General features: G+C 43.1%; 1 protein-coding gene across 8 annotated transcripts in view; it reads left to right on the forward strand.

The window, feature by feature from the left end:
* Positions 1 to 18,445, forward strand: part of ZNF281 (zinc finger protein 281) — a 99,055-nt gene that overhangs the window by 61,720 nt on the left and 18,890 nt on the right. For 7 of the 8 annotated variants that reach the window (XR_010412236.1, XR_010412234.1, XR_010412235.1 and 4 more), the window contains one exon: positions 24 to 4,753. The gene's annotated coding sequence lies outside the window, so the exon portion shown is untranslated. Of the gene's footprint in view, positions 1 to 23 lie in introns of those variants that run through there. The other variant, XR_010412237.1, reaches the window with a different exon arrangement.

Consider the following 18,445-nt stretch of genomic DNA (forward strand, 5'->3'; position numbering starts at 1 on the left):
AAGACATGGATATTGTTCCTTAGGAGTTTACTGTCTAGAAGAATCAGTCAACTTATCTTGGCAAATCCAGATCTGCAGAATCCAGGATGTCCCTCGATTTGAAGAATCCAGATCTGCAGAATATCCCTCGATTTGGCTTCCTCATGAGTAGATTCAGCTCATGCATTTCTGTTGAGAAACTGCAGGTAAGGTTGGGTCCTCTCAGTACGCCACTTCAATGACATCGGTGCAAGGCCTGATCACTTGGTTCAGAAGCATTTCGTCAAGTTTCTTTACCACAAAGGTACCTGTCCCCTTTGTAATGAATAAGTAATGTGTTGCAAGATACACAGAGTCTGTGTGAATATCCTTTCTTCCAGTGGCCTTTCACACCGTGGTTTTAGCCTGAGTCCATTGTTTCAGTGGTGGCTACAGAATGGTGCTTTTCCAGTAGATCATTTTATCTACATTTATTTGTGGGCAGGCTGTGACTTCATATAGCCAAGCAAAGATAATTCAGGAATTATCTGGACCTGCAAAACGTTACCTTATTTGGAAAAGGGGTCTTTGCTGATACAATTAAGTTTAGGATCTTGAGATGAGGAGATTATTCAGGTGGGCCTTTGGCAGAGGGAGATTCGAGACAGGAGAACACACAGACAAGGAGGGAATGTGTCCACTGAGGCAGAGATTGGACTAAAGCAGTCACTAGGCAAGAAATGCCAAGGAATGCTGACAGCCACCAGAGTGGAAAGAGGCAAAGAATGGATTCTCCCCTGAAGCTTCTGTAGAAAGTACTGCCTGCTGACACCTTGATTTTGGACTTCCGGCCTCCAGAGCTATGAAAGAATAAATTTCTTTGTTTTGTTTTTTTTTTTCTTTTAAAGCCACTTGATTTGTGGCATTGTGTTATGGCAGCTACAGGAAACTAACACAAAGATAAAAAGGATTGTCTTTGCCTCTCTGACATGGTCTATTTCATTACTCTGTTCATTGCCTCTATACCAAGAACCTAACCTGAAATGATCTTGTTCATTATTTGGATCTCTTGCTTAGAACATGTGCTTCCGAAGGGCAGGGATTTTGCTTGTTCCCCTTCTCTGCTATCTCCTCAGCAGCACTTGGCATAGTCTCGGGCAAATAGTAGATACTCAAGACGTATTTTGTTGTCTCCCTATTTCCTCATCTACTTGTCTCTTACATTTCCTAAAGCTGGGGGTGTCAAACTAGCTCAAGGGTCAAATCCGGCTGTCGCCTGTTTCTAGAGGATTTGTGAACCAAGAATGAATGTTTATATTTTTGAATGGTTGAACAAATCAAAAGAAGAATACTTCGTGATATGCAAATTATACACACTTCAGATTTCCGTATATGAATATAAAGTCTTATCAGAACACGGTCACATCCACTCATTGACATATTATTTACGACTGCTTTCAAACTACACTGCAGAGTTGAGTAGTTGCAACAGAGTTCATGTAGACTGCAAAGCCTAACATATTTACTGTCTGGCTCTTTACAGGAGAAGTTTGCCCAACCCTGTCCTAAAGGATGAACAGAAATCACTTGGATGCTGATAGTCTCTCTGCCTCTTTACCCTCAATTGTTCATTTGCATGTTTAACTCTCATTGGCATATGGCAAGAAGGCAGGGTGGCTAGAAAATGTGGGTGCCTTCCCTTTTTTGTCATGGCATTTTTGGTAACTCCCTCAGGTCAAACCATGTGCCCTGCCTCTCAGACTGATTGTTTTCTACCAAAGGGACCAGACCAGAAACTGGATGAAGGACAAAAAGACTGATAAATGTGCTTTCTGCTGGTGTACGGATAGCATTACTTTGCAAAATTCAAACATCTCGATAAGCCAGGCTGTTTCTTGACTCAAACCATGATTGTCCAGAATATCAGGGGCCATAAATTTAGCAGAACTGACCAGACCAGCAAGGCCTGAGGTGTCTGTGGAATGTTAATCATGTTACTAGGAGAAGGGAGTGGTCAAATAAGGACTGGGAATGTCGAGTTAAGCAAAGTGGAGCAGGATTCTTTTTTTTTTTTTAAAGATTTTATTTATTTAATTGAGAGAGAGAATGAGAGAGAGAGCACATGAGAGGGGGGAGGGCCAGAGGGAGAAGCAGACTCCCTGCCGAGCAGGGAGACCGATGCGGGACTCGATCCCGGGACTCCAGGATCATGACCTGAGCTGAAGGCAGTCGCTTAACCAACTGAGCCACCCAGGCACCCTGGAGCAAGATTCTTGACAGTAGACTTCTGTGACTCTCCAAGGTGGGATATTGTACAAAGCAATGCCTAGACTTGGGCCACATGCCAATGACCACCTCATCGGACAGGTGTTCTGGGGAACTTGTTTGGGTAACGATGCCTTAGGCCTTGCTTTTTCTCTTTCCAGTTTAAACAATCCCAGTACTTCAGTGACTACAGAAAAGTCTGTATCTTGTGTCCTTTTACTGCTACTTCTAAGCTAGGAAGAAAAAAAGGATAGCATCTTGTATCCAGATACAGAAAAACTTTGTTAGAAGGGATGTTGAAATTAATAATACAAAATTAGATTAAATGGTTTTTGAAAGCCTTTCAGTTATTCAGCAGTGATGTCTCAGTTAAAATCAAAGTAAAACTGAACCTTTCTCAAGTGTTAATATTTTTTACATATTTCAATTTGCCCCAACCTTTATATATTTCTTAAACACTGAGCAAGACCTCGGAATGTAAAGCATGCTTAGTTTCAAATGACATATGCAATACCCATTTGTGTGACTAAGATGTAGGAATTATAGCCTTTGCACTCTGGTAAAGTCAACATGGAAATATGTGGAATTTTCTCGTAGTTTTCAGGAAATAAGGTGTCATTGTTAAGATAGTTTCCTGTCATAAAAAATTCTATAATTCGGTTTTAAAATAGCATCCTTAGATGTTGTTTTTGACTCAGAAATCTATAGGAAATCTAAAATTGAATGTTTGTGTGTATGTGTATGTGTAAAAGGATTTTGCATATTTTCCACAGACAAGAAACGAGATGTTTCTATTCCTGGTCATGCACAATTGTAATGACGTAAGTATTTACCACATGCACATGTGAAGGCAAGCTGACATTGAAAGTAGGGAAGCTCTGTGTTGATCTTGGCAATGGGCTACATGTACAGAGAGCCATCCCTCTCATGCCGCCATTCCCACAGCTCCCAGTCCGGAGAGCTGGTCACCCCAGCTGGCTCACGGTAATCCTCTGTGGCTGTCAAACGGTTTTTTACCTGAAGCTTCTTTGCCTTGGACCCTGTTACCAGCTTCCACTTAAAAACAGAGCTAAAACATTTCTGGTTGGATGGAACAATGACTTATTTTTATGAGCAAAGAGTAGTTTGTCTTTAGTTCCTTCACATAAAGTATCAGGAAAAGAGTCTTTTCATTGTGATGAAAGCAGTTAAATATTGAAGACTAAAAACCTCATTAGAGAGTTCTTGGAAAAAAACACAAAGAAAGCCAGCTGGGGAGGAAGTGCTGCTGACTGCAGGAAGAAGAGCCAGAGGTGGGTGCGTTAGGAAGGGGGCTGGTGCTGGTGCTCCCCCAGAGCAGCCGCTTCATGAACCCACGTTCTCAGGATCTCACAGCCCAGTCAGCTTCTCTTCTCTCTTCCTTTTAAAAATTGTGGTACAAGGTCTATGACAAAATTCATCAGTATAACCATTTTATTTATTTTTTAATTATTTTTTCTTAAGTTTTATTTTTTTTTTTTAAAGATTTTATTTATTTATTTGACAGAGAAAGACACAGCAAGAGAGGGAACACAAACGGGGAGTGGGAGAGGGAGAAGCAGACTCCCTGCCGAGCAGGGAGCCCGATGCGGGACTCGATCCCAGGACTCCAGGATCATGACCTGAGCCTAAGGCAGTCGCTTAACCAACTGAGCCACCCAGGTGCCCAAGTTTTATTTATTTAAGTATTCTCTACACCCAGCGTGGGACTGGGATTAAGAACCCTGAGATCAAGAGTCACATACTCCTGTGACTGAGACAGCCAGGCGCCCCTCAATTTAACCATTTTATTATTGTATTGTATTGTTTTTAAAGATTTATTTATTTGAGAGAGAGAGCACGCACAAGCACTGAGCTGGGAGCCCAAGGCAGGGCTCGATCTCAGGACCCTGAGATCAGGACCTGAGCCGAAATCAAGAGTCTGATGTTCAACCGATGGAGCCACCCAGGCGCCCCTCAATTTAATCATTTTCAAGTGTACAATTCAGCGGCCTTTAGTACATTCATCATGCTATGCGACCACTGCCATTCTCTCGTTACAGAGCATTTTCATCACCCCCAAAGGTCCCCTGTACCACCATTCTCTCCTTTCCGTAGCCCTTGCTTCCTGTCTCTACAGATTTGCCTATTCTGGGCATTTCATACAAATGGAATCACACAGCATGTGGCCTTTTGTGTGTGGCTTCCTTCATTCGGCATCGTGTTTTCAAGGTTCATCCATGTTGTACCAGGTGGCAACGCTTTGTTCCTTTTTACGGCTGGATAATATTCCACCGCATGAACGTGCCACATCTCAGTTATCCATTCACCCATTAATGGACTTTTGAATTGTTTCCACCCTTGGGCTGTTGTGCATCATGCTGCTATGAATGTTCATGTACAAGTTATTAATTAAAAACCTGTTTGCAATTCTTTTGGGTATATACCTGGGAGTGAAATTGCTGGGTCACGTGGTAATTCTATGTTTAACTTATTGAGAAACTGCCAAACTGTTTTTCTCTTGCCTTCTAAATGCTTTTCTAAAAATAAAAATTCACCACAAAATTGATATTCCAAGCTCAATTATTGTACAGTTTGAAGAATGCCTATATATATTTTTTTAAGATTTTATTTATTTATTTGACAGAAAGAGTGAGAGAGCACAAGCAGGGGGAACAGTGGAGGGAGAGGAAGAAGCAGGCTCCCCGCCGAGCAGGGAGCCCAATACAGGGCTCGATCCCAGGACCCTGGGATCATGACCTGAGCCGAAGGCAGACGCTTAACCATCTGAGTCACCCAGGCGCCCCAAGAATGCCTATATTTCTAGGATAAATATTAAGCATCTGAGGATTTTCTTTGTGTAAAAAATTGCTTCAGAATACTTTGCTAAATGAGTAAGCAAGCACAAGCCACTTGTATTTATTTACTTCCTGCCATAGTTGGCTTTTTCCTAAAACATTCAGCCTTTTACAAAATTCAGTATCTCTTAAGAGGATGGTTATAAATAGATTATACTGTCACTGTCCACTTTGGCATTATACTTCTTTTTTCTGGGTCAAATGGAAGCTCTCTAATCTCTTTTGTGATTTGTTTAAATGTAGAGTAATCCAAGGGCAAATCCGAGTTAGCTACTCTCTCTTTTTTTTTTTTTAAATGTTACTTGTGCTTAAATTTCATGGTTACTCAGAGCAGGATTAAAAAAAAAAAAAGTAAAGTGGTTACAGATAATGCTGATAATTTCCCAACGTCAAATTGGCTGGTGACTATCATTGTCCCAGCATAAAGTGAACCTAATGAAGAATGGGGCATTAGGCTACCACACACACAGCTCCACAAGAGGGTTCTAGCCCATTCCTGGATAGGCAGCTCCCCAGCCCTCAGCCCCCGCCCCCCGGTGGCCCAACCTCCCCCAAATATTTAACAATCAATATGGCTCAGGTATCAACCAGGCTGCACAGAGGACATGGACCATTATATGATGTGGGAGGTTCTGGAAGCCCGCTGTGGGTCAAGCTTAATGCTGTAGTTGCTGGAACTTGAGACCATCTCGGGGCACTGGTGTTGGGGTTTAGAGGCAGTGGCCCTGGGAGGCAGTTAGGATAGTAGCTATTTACCAATTGATACAGAAATATTTTAGGGCGCCTGGGTGGCTCAGTTGGTTAAGCCTGCTTCTCCCTCTCCCTCTGCCCCTCCCCCTGCTTGTGCTCTATCCCTCTCTCTCTCAAATAAATAATAAAATCTTTAAAAAAATTAAAAAAAAAAAAAAAGGTAATTTGTTGTCCCCACCAGCAGAGAAGTCCAAGGAGTGAGCCCAGGGCTCAGCTGATGCCTATCAGGGCACATTCTCCCATCCCTTGATCTCTTGGCCCTGCTCCCATGTCAGGTTTGTTCTCAGATAGTCTTTTCATGGCCACAAAAGCTCCGGGTTCAGGCAGCCTTGGAGCTGATGGTCAGAGTCTCTCTGCAGGTGCCTACCTCAACCCTGAAAAAAGGCTGGCTGCTCAATTTGGGTCACATACCCCTTCTCTAGTTTCCAAAAAAGGAAAGGATATGACCCTGCATGAATAATCAGCAAGCACGATACGATTTTATTGTATTTCATTTTATTTTATTTATTTTTTTAAGATTTTATTTATTTGAGAGATAGAGTGAGAGAGAGCAAGAAAGCACAAGCAAGGGGAGTGGCGGAGGGAGGGGGAGAAGCAGGCCCCCCGCCGAGCAGGGAGCCCGATGCGGGGCTCAATCCCAGGATCTTGGGATCGTGACCTGAGCCAAAGGCAGACCCTTAACCGGCTGAGCCACCCAGGTGCCCGGCATGATAGGATTTTAATAAATGATGACATGGAGGGAATCCAGAGATGGAGACAGTGATGAACAGGTATATCTGGGGGAGAAAACACATGTCTATGGATGGGAAGAAGGGTATATAAAAGGAATTATAATTGAAAAGAAATTGGAAATGAGATTGAGGCCTGAATGCCATTCTAAGGTTGTGTGTGTGGTTTTTTTTCTTGGTGAGGGTAGGTGTGTGCGTGGTTATTTCTAGGCATTGAAAAAACATCGATGGTTATTAAACAAGACAAATGTCAAGCGAAACTGAGAGTTTAGTAAAAAAAAAAAGACTGTGGTTATACGAAGTAAAACAAATCAAGGAAGGAATTCCTCAAAGTACAAGGAATTGCTGGTCAGGACAGTAACCTTCCTAGACCAATTCGGTTAGAATGGTTATCTCTTCATCGTCAGAAGCTGAGGTAAGTAGACAGAATAATGCCTTCTCTAGTAGGAAAAGTGGTAACCATTTTTGGGGAAAGACAGTAGGGTGAGACAGAGATTTCTGGTGAAGGATGGTAGGGAGGAAGGAATATAATCATAGCTTCTAGTAACAGAATCCTTGATTAGCAGTACGGGCTTACTGGCTATTAAAATACTAAAATATTTCTTTTTTTTTTTTTTAAAGATTTTATTTATTTATTTGAGAGAGAGAGAATGAGAGACAGAGAGCACGAGAGGGAAGAGGGCAGAGGGAGAAGCAGACCCCCTGCTGAGCAGGGAGCCCGATGTGGGACTCGATCCCAGGACCCCGGGATCATGACCTGAGCCGAAAGCAGATGCTTAACTGACTCAGCCACCCAGGCGCCCCTACAAATTACCTTTTTTGCTTAATTTGTCACTTACGAGAGTCAGGCGGCATATCTTCCAAGGCACGGGTCATACACCAACTCCTCTGTGCTCTTCTTCAGCTCAAACAATCACCTGTCTCGCCCGCCTCTTCTCTCCCCTGGCTCTTTATTTGTGCTGTTTGACATTGCCCTGGGGTGTGCAGTGTGTGTGCACGATTCATCCTGCTAGAAGGTTAGGGCCCTCAGGAGGACAGAACCCTGGATGTTCAAGACCAGGCTGTGTGGCATTAATTAGGGGGAGTGGTGGTGAGGCACTGAGTACGGGTTGCTCTTTTGTGAGATGAGGCAGGGAGAGAGAGGAAAAGCTGGTAGGATGGGGGAGGCTCTGGAGGCCTCAAGAAAGCTCAGGAAAGCTCAAGAAGAAAAACATTCAGCCCTGGGTATGAGCATTCATGTTTATAAATGAAAGGAGCCAGGGAAGAGGGAGGAGGAGGGTATGAAAGCAGGCACAGGATCAGCAGAAGGGCTGGGATGAAGAATGAGAGGGAAGGGTATTTATTCAGAAACACAAGCGGGAAAAAACAGAATGTATTAAGATATGGTGACATTTTAACATGGAGAGGAGTTGAAGGAGTACATGCTTTGTGATTTTAATCTCAGCAAAGCAGCAAATCATCAATTTATTGGACATATTGTTTAAATGCTTTAAGTTAAGATTACTTTCCTTAAACCTGCCTTGAGGATTAAACAACCATGTCTTTATTTTCCCTCTAAGGGAGGGTCACCTCTTCCTAACTTCCAGAGCCTCCCCCATCCTACACCTCCATACTCTTTCCACACCAATCTGTGCTCTTTCCAGTGTCCAGGATGCCAAGGGCCAATCATATTTCATCACTTCAGTTCTTGAAACAGTGCAAATGCTTCCCAGAAGTTTTAGAACAAACTTTCTAGTCTTCAGCGTAGCACATAAGACCTTATATTCTGTCTCAGCCTAGCACGTGGGGATGTATGTGACAGACTCGTAGGCCATGCTTACCTGTTCAGACCATCTTCAAACACTTCTTACCTGCCCTCCCAACCCCCTTGTCCTGACTCACATGTAACATTTCCACAATGCTGAAGTTGTGTGGTATTTCCTGCCAGAACTTGTGTTCTTTCATCCCTCTAGACCGTTCTACATAGTGCTTCAGCTTCATTCAGTAACATCGGTTCAGGACGAAAGAGGTGCCTGAGGCTGTAAGCTTACCCCAATTGGTTTACCAGGCAAACTCCTCTGCTGAACATCCTCTCAAGCCACTCTTCCCTGGGAAGCTTTTCTGGAACCCTTTAGAGAGGAGCCAAGAAGCACTGATTATACAGTTAAATCCTATCATATGTGAATATAACTTAATTTACTTACGTAATTCAGCTCTGCATTTTTCCTACAGCAGGGACTCAAAGTTTCATCTGGTAGTCAACTACAAAATATGTTACATACTCTTTTTTTTTTTTTTAAGTAAACTCAACCCCCAACATGGGCTCAAACTCACAACCTGAGATCAAGAGTTGCACACTCTACCAATTGAGCCAGCCAGGCGCCTCAACATACTTTTTTGATATTTTGGACATTTTTGTATATATATCAGTGTATAGGGTTATATGTATCAACCTTGTATGTTATGGGTAATTCAAGGGATTTCCCAGGGAACAATTTTGTGTATACTTTAGACTCACTGACTTTAGACCTTACACCTTACTAAGATTAAGTTAAGGTATGAGGTGACCATTGCATAAATTATACTTGGAACTGTCTTAAGAAGGCCTTGGGTTGGCTTTTGTTCCAGTGCTTTAGTTGAGCATGAGATAAAGCAGGTGGCTTGTGTTCGGGGCCTGGATTGTCTTGAAACACTAGACTCTGGCTGGTGTTCACCATTGCAGAGGCATTTATGGAATGAGATGTCCAAGGAAACCACAGAGTAACGTTCACTACAGGCCCCGCCCTCCTTTTGTGGAAAGGCCTGGGCTATTTATAATGTTTTATTTCCCTCTTAAAAGAAACTTACTGGATGACTATACCTGAATTCACTTAAGTCAAACACGGAGATACTGTGACCCCACCATACTGGTCTGAGTTCATGAGAGAATTCTAGTCGGGGAATGTGTTTGGGGGAACAATATATGTACACACAATCTGTGTGTAGGGAGTAGTTGAAGTTATGTGTCTGGATGTGTTTACCAAGGAGAGCTTACGTCAGAGGTAAGAGTAGGCAGCCAAGGGAAGAGCCTAGGTGAATGCTGATGTTAATGGGGCAGAAGGAGGGGTGTCCAAAAAGGAAGTTAGAAGGGTAGGAGACTAGATAGTGACTTGGAGGCCAAGGGAAGGAGTTTCAAGAAACAGAGTGGGGAAAGATGTCTGATACTATAGGAGAGGGCACTCCCCTATCTTACTTAAGTCAGACAAGGTTAGAGGGTGTCCTTTGGATTTAACAACTTCTCCAAAGTTGCCTTTGCTACCACGAAGGTGAGAGGCTCCATGAGGGTAGAGATCAGATTGCAGCGCAGGGAGGTGGGAATGGGACACTGGCATTTTCAGTGATGTTGGCTTGGAGGGTTGGGGGCAAGTGTGGAAGTTTACTGGAGAGCGGTGAAGGCTAAGAGAATGTTTTAAAATTCAATAGAATGGAAATTTTTTTTTTTTTTTTTTTTTTAGATTTTATTTACTTATTTGACAGAGAGAGACACAGCGAGAGAGGGAACACCAGCAGGAGGAGGGGGAGAGGGAGAAGCAGGCTCCCCGCAGAGCAGGGAGCCTGATGTGGGACTTGATCCCAGGACCCTGGGATCATGACCTGAGCCGAAGGCAGTCGCTTAACCAACTGAGCCACCCAGGCGCCCTAGAATGGAAATTCTTGAGCCTGTTTTATGCTGAAGAGAAGAGGCAGTTGAAAAGAAGAGATTAAAGATATACGAGCATGGCCGGAGGATCTGGGAGGGGATGCTCTGAAGGCCAGATCCAGTATTTGACCTTGGACAAGAGGAAGGGGAGGAAGAGGAAAAGCAAGCTTTCTGCAAGCCAGGAGTATGCCTAATTTGTGTCCTTGCCCCATGTGCATGGTGCCTGGCACACAGCAAGGCTTGGAGGGAAGGTAGGGAGATGCAGATAACACTGGGCTGCAGGTTGGGGGGCCGGGAGTGGGGTGGGATCAAGAATCAAGAGTTCTGGCCCTTGCCTGGTTTCCAAGAGAGGCAGGAGGCAAGACTATCTGTTGAAGGTGTCGGGAAGTGGTGGGATTTGGAAAGGGAGCTATGGGTTGGGAGGACCCACGGAAACAGGTGGAAGAGGAGAAGGAAGAAGCCGCCATGGTGCAGGGGAGGCCCACTGAGGTCAGGAACCTCGACATTAGAGGCCAAATCTGTGGGATCATGAGTTTTCTCCATCAGCATGCAGCTGCTCATAGGCAGGAGCCAACAGGGCTGTGCTGATCAGGGTAAGTAATCTAGGTGTCAGGAGGCGAGGGGACACCGCTCAGTTTTCTAGCTTTGGCTTTCTATTTCTCTACCTGAAATTTGTTTTTCCAGATGATAAATGTGACACGTGCTCATTGTAGAAAACTTGGAAGATACAGGAGCAACTAAAGAAATCACCCATCATCCTACCTCCCAGGGATAACTACTATTAACATATAGAATTTTTCCAGTCTGTGTATTTTTTATATAAAATAAGATAATATTCTTTATGTAACTCTGTCTTTAATATTAAATTGTGACTATTTTTACATGACGTTAACCATCCACTGAGAGCACACTTAAGGGCATCACTGCCTTTTATGGCTGCATAGTAATGTCTTTAAGCACATTCTCCTCTCCTCTTTGCTCTAGCTTGTCCCCTCCCTGTGGGTTGGCACCGTCCCCTGAAGTGTAATTTGGGCTTTGGGATCCTCCACACGTGGGCCTCTTGGTGCCAGTCTGGGTTCCTCCCTTCCTGTAGATTGGAAGGAACTGGATTTGGTTGGAACACCCCTCCCTCCCACCTCCTCCCTGTTCAGGCTCACCCCGAGATGCTCCTGAGCCGGGGATAGCCACCTTGTCCTCTCTTTACTTCCACAGTGTGTCTTCCTCCCTCCCCATACGTCCTGCTGAATGTGACAGCACTTTCTGATGTCCTGGATCAGGACCTCTGAGTACAAAACAGTAGCTTAAACTAGAAACAGGTGTTTTATTTTGAACGAACCCAGATTTATTCCATGTTTTAAAACGTGCACTTTTGTCCTGATTCTAGAAAGGAATAATTGCTCATTATGAAATAACTAGAAAATACAAAAGAGCCTAAGGAGGAGAATAAAGAAGCAACAATTCCACTACCCAGAGATAATCCACTGTTACAAGTTTGGTGTATTTCCTTCCTGTTTTTAATATATGTGTATGGGTTTGCATATATGGGAGTTGATATAATTGGGAGAGGAATATATATATATATATATATATGTTATATAGAGATTTATATACATTATATATGTACATATATATTTACATATATTATATACACATATATATTTACACATTATGTACACATATATTATATCTTTACACATATTATATACATACATTATATATACATATATGTATTTACATATATTTTATATATACATACATGATATCTACATATATATAATATATACGACAGATGCCACAATCTTATCAGCCGTAATTATGTATGCCCTGTTACCTTTGCCACGTTCTATTGGTTAGAAGCAAGTCACAAGTTGTGCTTATTCTCAAAGGGAGAGGATTATGCATGACCCCAGAAGGTGGGCTCATGGTGACCAGGGTGTATCTGCCATAGTAGGAATGGTCAGCATCTCTTGCCATGTTTCAGATGAAGCAGACTCTACTCCCTGAACTTGGCCAAGGCAATCTTTCACATTCCTTTTCCTGGCCACAATGATTGGATCAAGGTTGGGCACTCAACCTGGGTCAAGCAAGTTGGGGCCCATGTAATGCAAACGCGCAGTAAATGGAATGTTGAACCATCAGTAAAGCAGATCCACCCTTCCACCGGACAGGGAAGGGAGGGTCCTGGGAAGGGAGCCAATTCAGAAACAGTGGAGCTGGGACATAACTGTGCTTTCTGGTTTGCCCAGGACAGCCCCAGTTTAGACCTGTTGTCCCAGTATAATTACCAACGCCCTATTTTTGCTCTGTATGGTGTCAGGTTTGGAGAGTAAATTATGTGATTACCCTCGCTTTGAATTATCTTTCACATTCCCTTGGAAAGTCTTGGGGAAGCCCATCTCCAAGAGGAGCCTGTCGTGCCCTGAAACCGAAGTTCAGAGGGACAACTGACTAGGAGAGACATGTGCCATGTATAATTATTAAGATTCTGTGTGTAGGAAAAGCAGGGATTCTGACTGAAAATATGCCCAATTTCATGATAAAAGAATTATAGGCATTGACCTGCCATTTAGCTGCTTCTAACATGGACACCATACCTCGTGTTCTTGGAATGGAAGTAGCAGGCATTCAAGTACTGATGAAGTCACTGGTTCAGTCAAGAACTCTAGCTCTTCTAGTGAGTGAGAAAGGGGTCAGGGAATTCGAATTCGGAGCCCTGTTCAGAAGCAACAGACGAGAAGAAGGCTGTGAATGGCAAGCGGAGGGCAAGCATTAGGTGCACACCACTGGACATGGAATCTTGAGGGAGGGAGGTGTGTAGACATCTTGGGTGCCTTTCAGATTCTTCCTTCCTCTCCTTCAGAACTTGGACTGAAAATTACATGGGAGGGGAGGAGAGAGGAGGGATGGTATAGTTTCGTGTCTAATGAGCACCAGCTCCAGAAACAAATTACCTTGGGTTTGAATATTGGCTCTGACCATACACAATTGTGTGTGCTTGGACGAGTTACTGTACCTCAATTTCATCATCCCAAAGTAGTTGCATTATATACTAAACTGTGAGGATTATTATCATTTTAAAGAAAGAGGGAGCAGGGGAGGGGCAGAGGGAAAGGGAGAGAGAATCTTAAGCAGGCTCCATGCCCAGTGAGGAGCCTGATGTGGAGTTCAATCCCAAGACCCTGAGATCATGACCAGAGCTGAAATCAAGGGTCGGATGCCTAACCAACTGAGCCACCCAGGCACCCCTAACTGTGGGGATTAAATGACCTAATGCATGTGATGTGTCTAGCAGACTCCCTTGAACGTAGTACGCTCTTAGTCAAGATGAGCTTCCATTAATAACATTTGCCGGCATCCTCTGTATCATGTATTTTAGATATATTACCCAGTTTCAGGCAATGGACCAAACATGTCCTTCATTTTATAATTGAGGAGACTGAGGCTCAGACATGATCTAATTTGCCTTGTTGGCTAGTGAGAGGTATAGTAGCAATTCACGTAGGTCCTTGCCCCTGTCTTTGATGTATTTGGTCCACTGCACCAGGCTGCCTGGTCTGTCCCATCCCGTATCCCCAGAGCCTAGAACACCGCCCGGCACACAAGTGCCCAGTGAATATTGCTGGCTGGCTGCGTGAATGCCTTATGTCTCCTCACCGTGACGGTTCCTTTGTTCTGTTTGTTGGGCAGTGGAGTATTTGGCTCACATTGTACTCCACTCCACTCATTAGTATGCTGCCCCTCGTCTTTAAGCCTTTGTTTGTGTGTAGCCAATCCCTCGGCCAGACCGGGAATTTTCAGAAGGCCAGGGTTGCCTTGCATTCGGTAAGGCAGGAACTAAGCTCCAGTGTGTTAGAGCCCACTAGCACTTTGCAGAAAGATTGTTTTGAACATCCAAGGATAGAGTTTCCTGACTTTTTTTTCCCTTTAAAGATTCAGATATCAAATGCACACTGGGCTAGCGGATCCTTCTTAAGTGAGATCAAATGTGTGAAAGTCTTCTCACACGGGCAGCTCAGCCCAAAACGAATCATTTGGCATGCTTAAGCCAGCTACTTTTGTTTTTGGAGGCTGCATGGTTCAAAGGAAAGAGCACTGGACTTGGGGTTTGGGTCACTTAACTTTTTCGGCCTCTGCTTCCTCACTTATAAAACTGGAATGATAGAGCACGCCCCCACCTAACTCAAAGCTTGGTAAAGTCAGAAGAGACAATGTGTCTTGAGGGCCTTATTACTGTGGAGTACCAGTAAAATAAAAAAGGAACTTCTACAGGGTTGTTAGTGAAAAATAGGAGTTGGTACACAGCCAGAATTGCAAATTTTAATATACAGAGTTTCAAAAGATTATGTACGATAAAGTTATAGGTTTTTTAAAAAAGATTTTATTATTTATTTATTTATTTAGAAAGGGAGTGTGCGCAAGCAGGGGGAGGAGCAGAGGGAGAGGGAGAGAGAGAATCTCAAGCGACTCCGCACTGAGCATCTGGTCACAGTGCTCGACCCCATGACCCTAAGATCATCATCACCCGAATTGAAACCAAGGGTCAGATGTTTAACCAACTGAGCCATCCAGGCGCCCCAAAATTATAGTTTTGCTATCTCTGGGTGATGAGATTCTGGGTAATTTTGTCTTCTCGCTTTTGCCTATGTGCATTTCCTAATTTTGCCATTATGAACTTTTTTCTCTATTTTTGGCTTGGTTGAGTTGTTTTAAAAAATCATTAAAGATACCTAATAAAAAGATTGTAACTTCACTTTGATATTTAGTTGATATTTGGGGATTATAATTGTAAGTATCAGATACTGTACAATCGATGTATCTAAGTGACAACATAGTTAATATACGATAACACCATTATTATCATTGTTTTTTTCCTGTGTCAGTCTGATAGGTGGTTTGGTTACTTCTCCAGCCTGGCTTCTGGTGTGGCTCATGGTGGGACATCAAGCCTGTGGGAAAATAAGGTCCTGTGAGCTCTAGCCCTCTCCAGACTCCTAAGTTTGTATCAAGAGAGATGATTATAATAAAATAAATTTGTGGGGCACCCAGCTGGTTCAGTTGGAAGAGCATGTGACTCTTGATCTCGGGGTTGTGAATTCAAGCCCCACGTTGGGTATAGAGATTACTTAAAAATAAAGTCTTTAGGGGCGCCTGGGTGGCTCAGTCGGTTACGTGTTTGCCTTCGGCTCAGGTCATGATCCCTCGCCTTCTGCCGCTCAACCTGCTTGTGCTCTCTCACTTGCTCTCTCTCTGTCAAGTAAATTAATAAAATCTTTAAAAAAATAAATAGGGGCGCCTGGGTGGCTCAGTTGGTTAAGTGACTGCCTTCGGCTCAGGTCATGATCCTGGAGTCCCGGGATCGAGTCCCACATCGGGCTCCCTGCTCAGCAGGGAGTCTGCTTCTCCCTCTCCCGCTCCCCTCTCTTGTGCTCTTTCTCTCTCTCACTCTCTCTCTCAAATAAATAAATAAAATCTTTTAAAAAAAATTAAAAAAATAAAATAAAATAAATTTGTAAGTTCACTTTAAGCATAGATAAATACATTACACAGAACTACAACAGATTTAGAGGAAAAACAATGTGATCTGTGGTCTTTTGGTCTTAACATCTCTGGGGAATTCTTCATGCTCTTCTGAATTTGGCCCTCTCCATTTATGCTTATGATTTAAAAGATGTCACTTTAGGGCGCGGGCGGCTCAGTCATTAAGCGTCTGCCTTCGGTTCAGGTCATGATCCCAGGGTCCTGCTCAGTGCTCCGTTGGAGGCCTGCTTCTCCCTCTCCCACTCCCCCTGCTTGTGTTCCCTCTCTCGATGTCTCTCTCCATCAGATAAATAAATAAAATCTTTTTAAAAAAATAAAAGATGTCACTTCAAAATTATTGAAGAATAGCACATATTCATTGTTATTTCTGCTTCTTTTAAACTGGTGGTTAATTCAGAGTCACCATGTTCAAATATGATGTTGACACTGCCTTTGTGACGCATCCAACTACTGTGTTCAGATTCTGTGGGTCCCAGTCACCCCAGCAGGCGAGGTTGAGAGGGGCAAGCTTCCGGGAGGCTGTTTCTGCTGGTGCCACATTTGCCACGAATGATTTTATTTCTACATAACTTGGTGGCCTTGAAATGTGTTTGCCCATTATACTTCTAAAAATAATTTTGAGGAGCACCTGGGTGGCTCAGTTGGTTAAGCGTCTGCCTTCGGCTCAGGTCATGATCCTGTGGTCCTGGGATGAGTCCCGCCCGGGGCTCCCTGCTCAGCGGGAAGCCTGCTTCTCCCACTGCCCCTCCCCCCTGCTTGTGCTTTCTCTCTCTCTGTCTTGCAAATAAATAAAATCTTTAAAAATAAAAATTTTGAAAAATTATGTTCTCTCTTGCATGATTTTTAGTGGACGTCTAACATTTTCTATCATAAGTTTAAATAAATTTTAAAAATGTGTGATAAGTCCCTTAAGTTGCTTAAGGGTTCTCCACCAGAGACAGTTTTGCCCCCTCTGGAGACATTCTAGCAATGTCTGGTGGTCACAACTATGTGTGTGTGTGTATGTGTGTGTGTGTGTGTGTGTGTGTGTGTAGACCAGGGATGCTGCTCAACATCCTATAATGCAACCCATAACAAAGAATTATCTAGGGGCGCCTGGGTGGCTCAGTCGTTAAGCATCTGCCTTCAGCTCAGGTCATGATCCCAGGGTCCTGGGATCGAGCCCCACATCGGGCTCCCTGCTCGGCGGGAAGCCTGCTTCTCCCTCTCCCCACTCCCCCTGCTTGTGTTCCCTCTCTCGCTGTGTGTCTCTCTGTCAAATAAATAAAATCTTAAAAAAAAAAAAGAATTATCTAGCCCAAAATAGTGTTGGGCTAGAATTTGAAATGCAGCAGGTAATTTGAAATGAAATGAGATAGTTTGGGCTAAAATTATCTAGCCCAAAATATCTAGCCCAAATCAACAGTGCTGAGGTTGAGAAACTTTGGTTTGAATGCATGCAAATTAATATAAATACCAGGGGATTTTATACTTACTAGCATCCATTAAAAAACACATAAACTCTTCTATAACATTTTTCCTTTTCTTTCTCAAAATTGTATTTCCATTATCTTTTCCCCAAAGAATTTTATCCTAATGAAATACTGTTCTATTCGAAAGCCTTACAACTACCATACAATTTTCTGCTACAAGACTATATATATGTGAATTGAATTATTTTCAAACATCCTATGACCATAGTTCTAAAGGTTCATATTTTCTTTCCTGAATATTGAGTAGCATTAGAAATTGATCAAACACCAGGGCACCTGGGTGGCTCAGTTGTTAAGCGTCTGCCTTCGGCTCAGGTCATGATCCCAGGGTCCTGGGATCGAGTCCCACATCGGGCTCCCTGCTCTGTGGGAAGCCTGCTTCTTCCTCTCCTACTCCCCCTGCTTGTGTTCCTGCTCTCGCTATCTCTCTCTCTGTCAAATAAATAAATAAAATCTTAAAAAAAAATTAAAAAAAAAAAAAAGAAATTGATCAAACACCAAAAATATATTATAACATTTGATAGGTGAGTTTTAGATGCAGAAACCTTTTGGTTGAAATGCTTCTCTTCATGGGATGATTTAGGGAGGAAACTTCAGGGGCCTGATAACCAGTTTTTGGTGACATGGAGATTTCCTGCCTAGGGGGAGGGTGAGAGTCTAGGATGGGAGAGAGGTGGCCTTTGAAGTGAGGTTGGAGAGTTGGAGTTGTAAATGGTGGTAGAAAATTAGAATTGACATGATCGGTTCTCAGGTGGATCAGTTTTAGGAAAGAAAACATATGGACACTGAGGATTTTGAAATAGATTTCCTTAAAATTATCTGTGCCCGCATACCCTCTTGGAAAGTCTTCCTACAAACACAGAGGTGTTTGTACGTTGGTTGGATTTAACTCACTCTGTCTCTCCAAGTGACTTAGCAACTCTTTTCTTTTAATGATCAGACTTGGCGCACACAGCTAATGCATGTTAAAGAAAGCTAGGCTAGTGTATATTATAAATACTTTATAAGTCAAGCAAGTACAATTTCTCACAGGAGGCATAATTATCGTGGAGGTGGATTAGCCTCGTAGCTGAGAATGCCAGTTCTAGAATCAGACCCGATGTTTGTTAGTATTCTCCATCATCACCAGCTGTGTAACCTGGAGGCAAATTATTACTAGGTCTGGTCCACAGCTTGCTCACCTGGAAAGTGGAACTAAAGATAGATTTCTCACTGGATTGT

This window comes from Mirounga angustirostris, unplaced genomic scaffold, assembly GCF_029215605.1.
Source record: "Mirounga angustirostris isolate CCGP_5_RB_7025 unplaced genomic scaffold, mMirAng1.0.hap1 SCAF_6, whole genome shotgun sequence".
NCBI lineage: Eukaryota > Metazoa > Chordata > Mammalia > Carnivora > Phocidae > Mirounga > Mirounga angustirostris.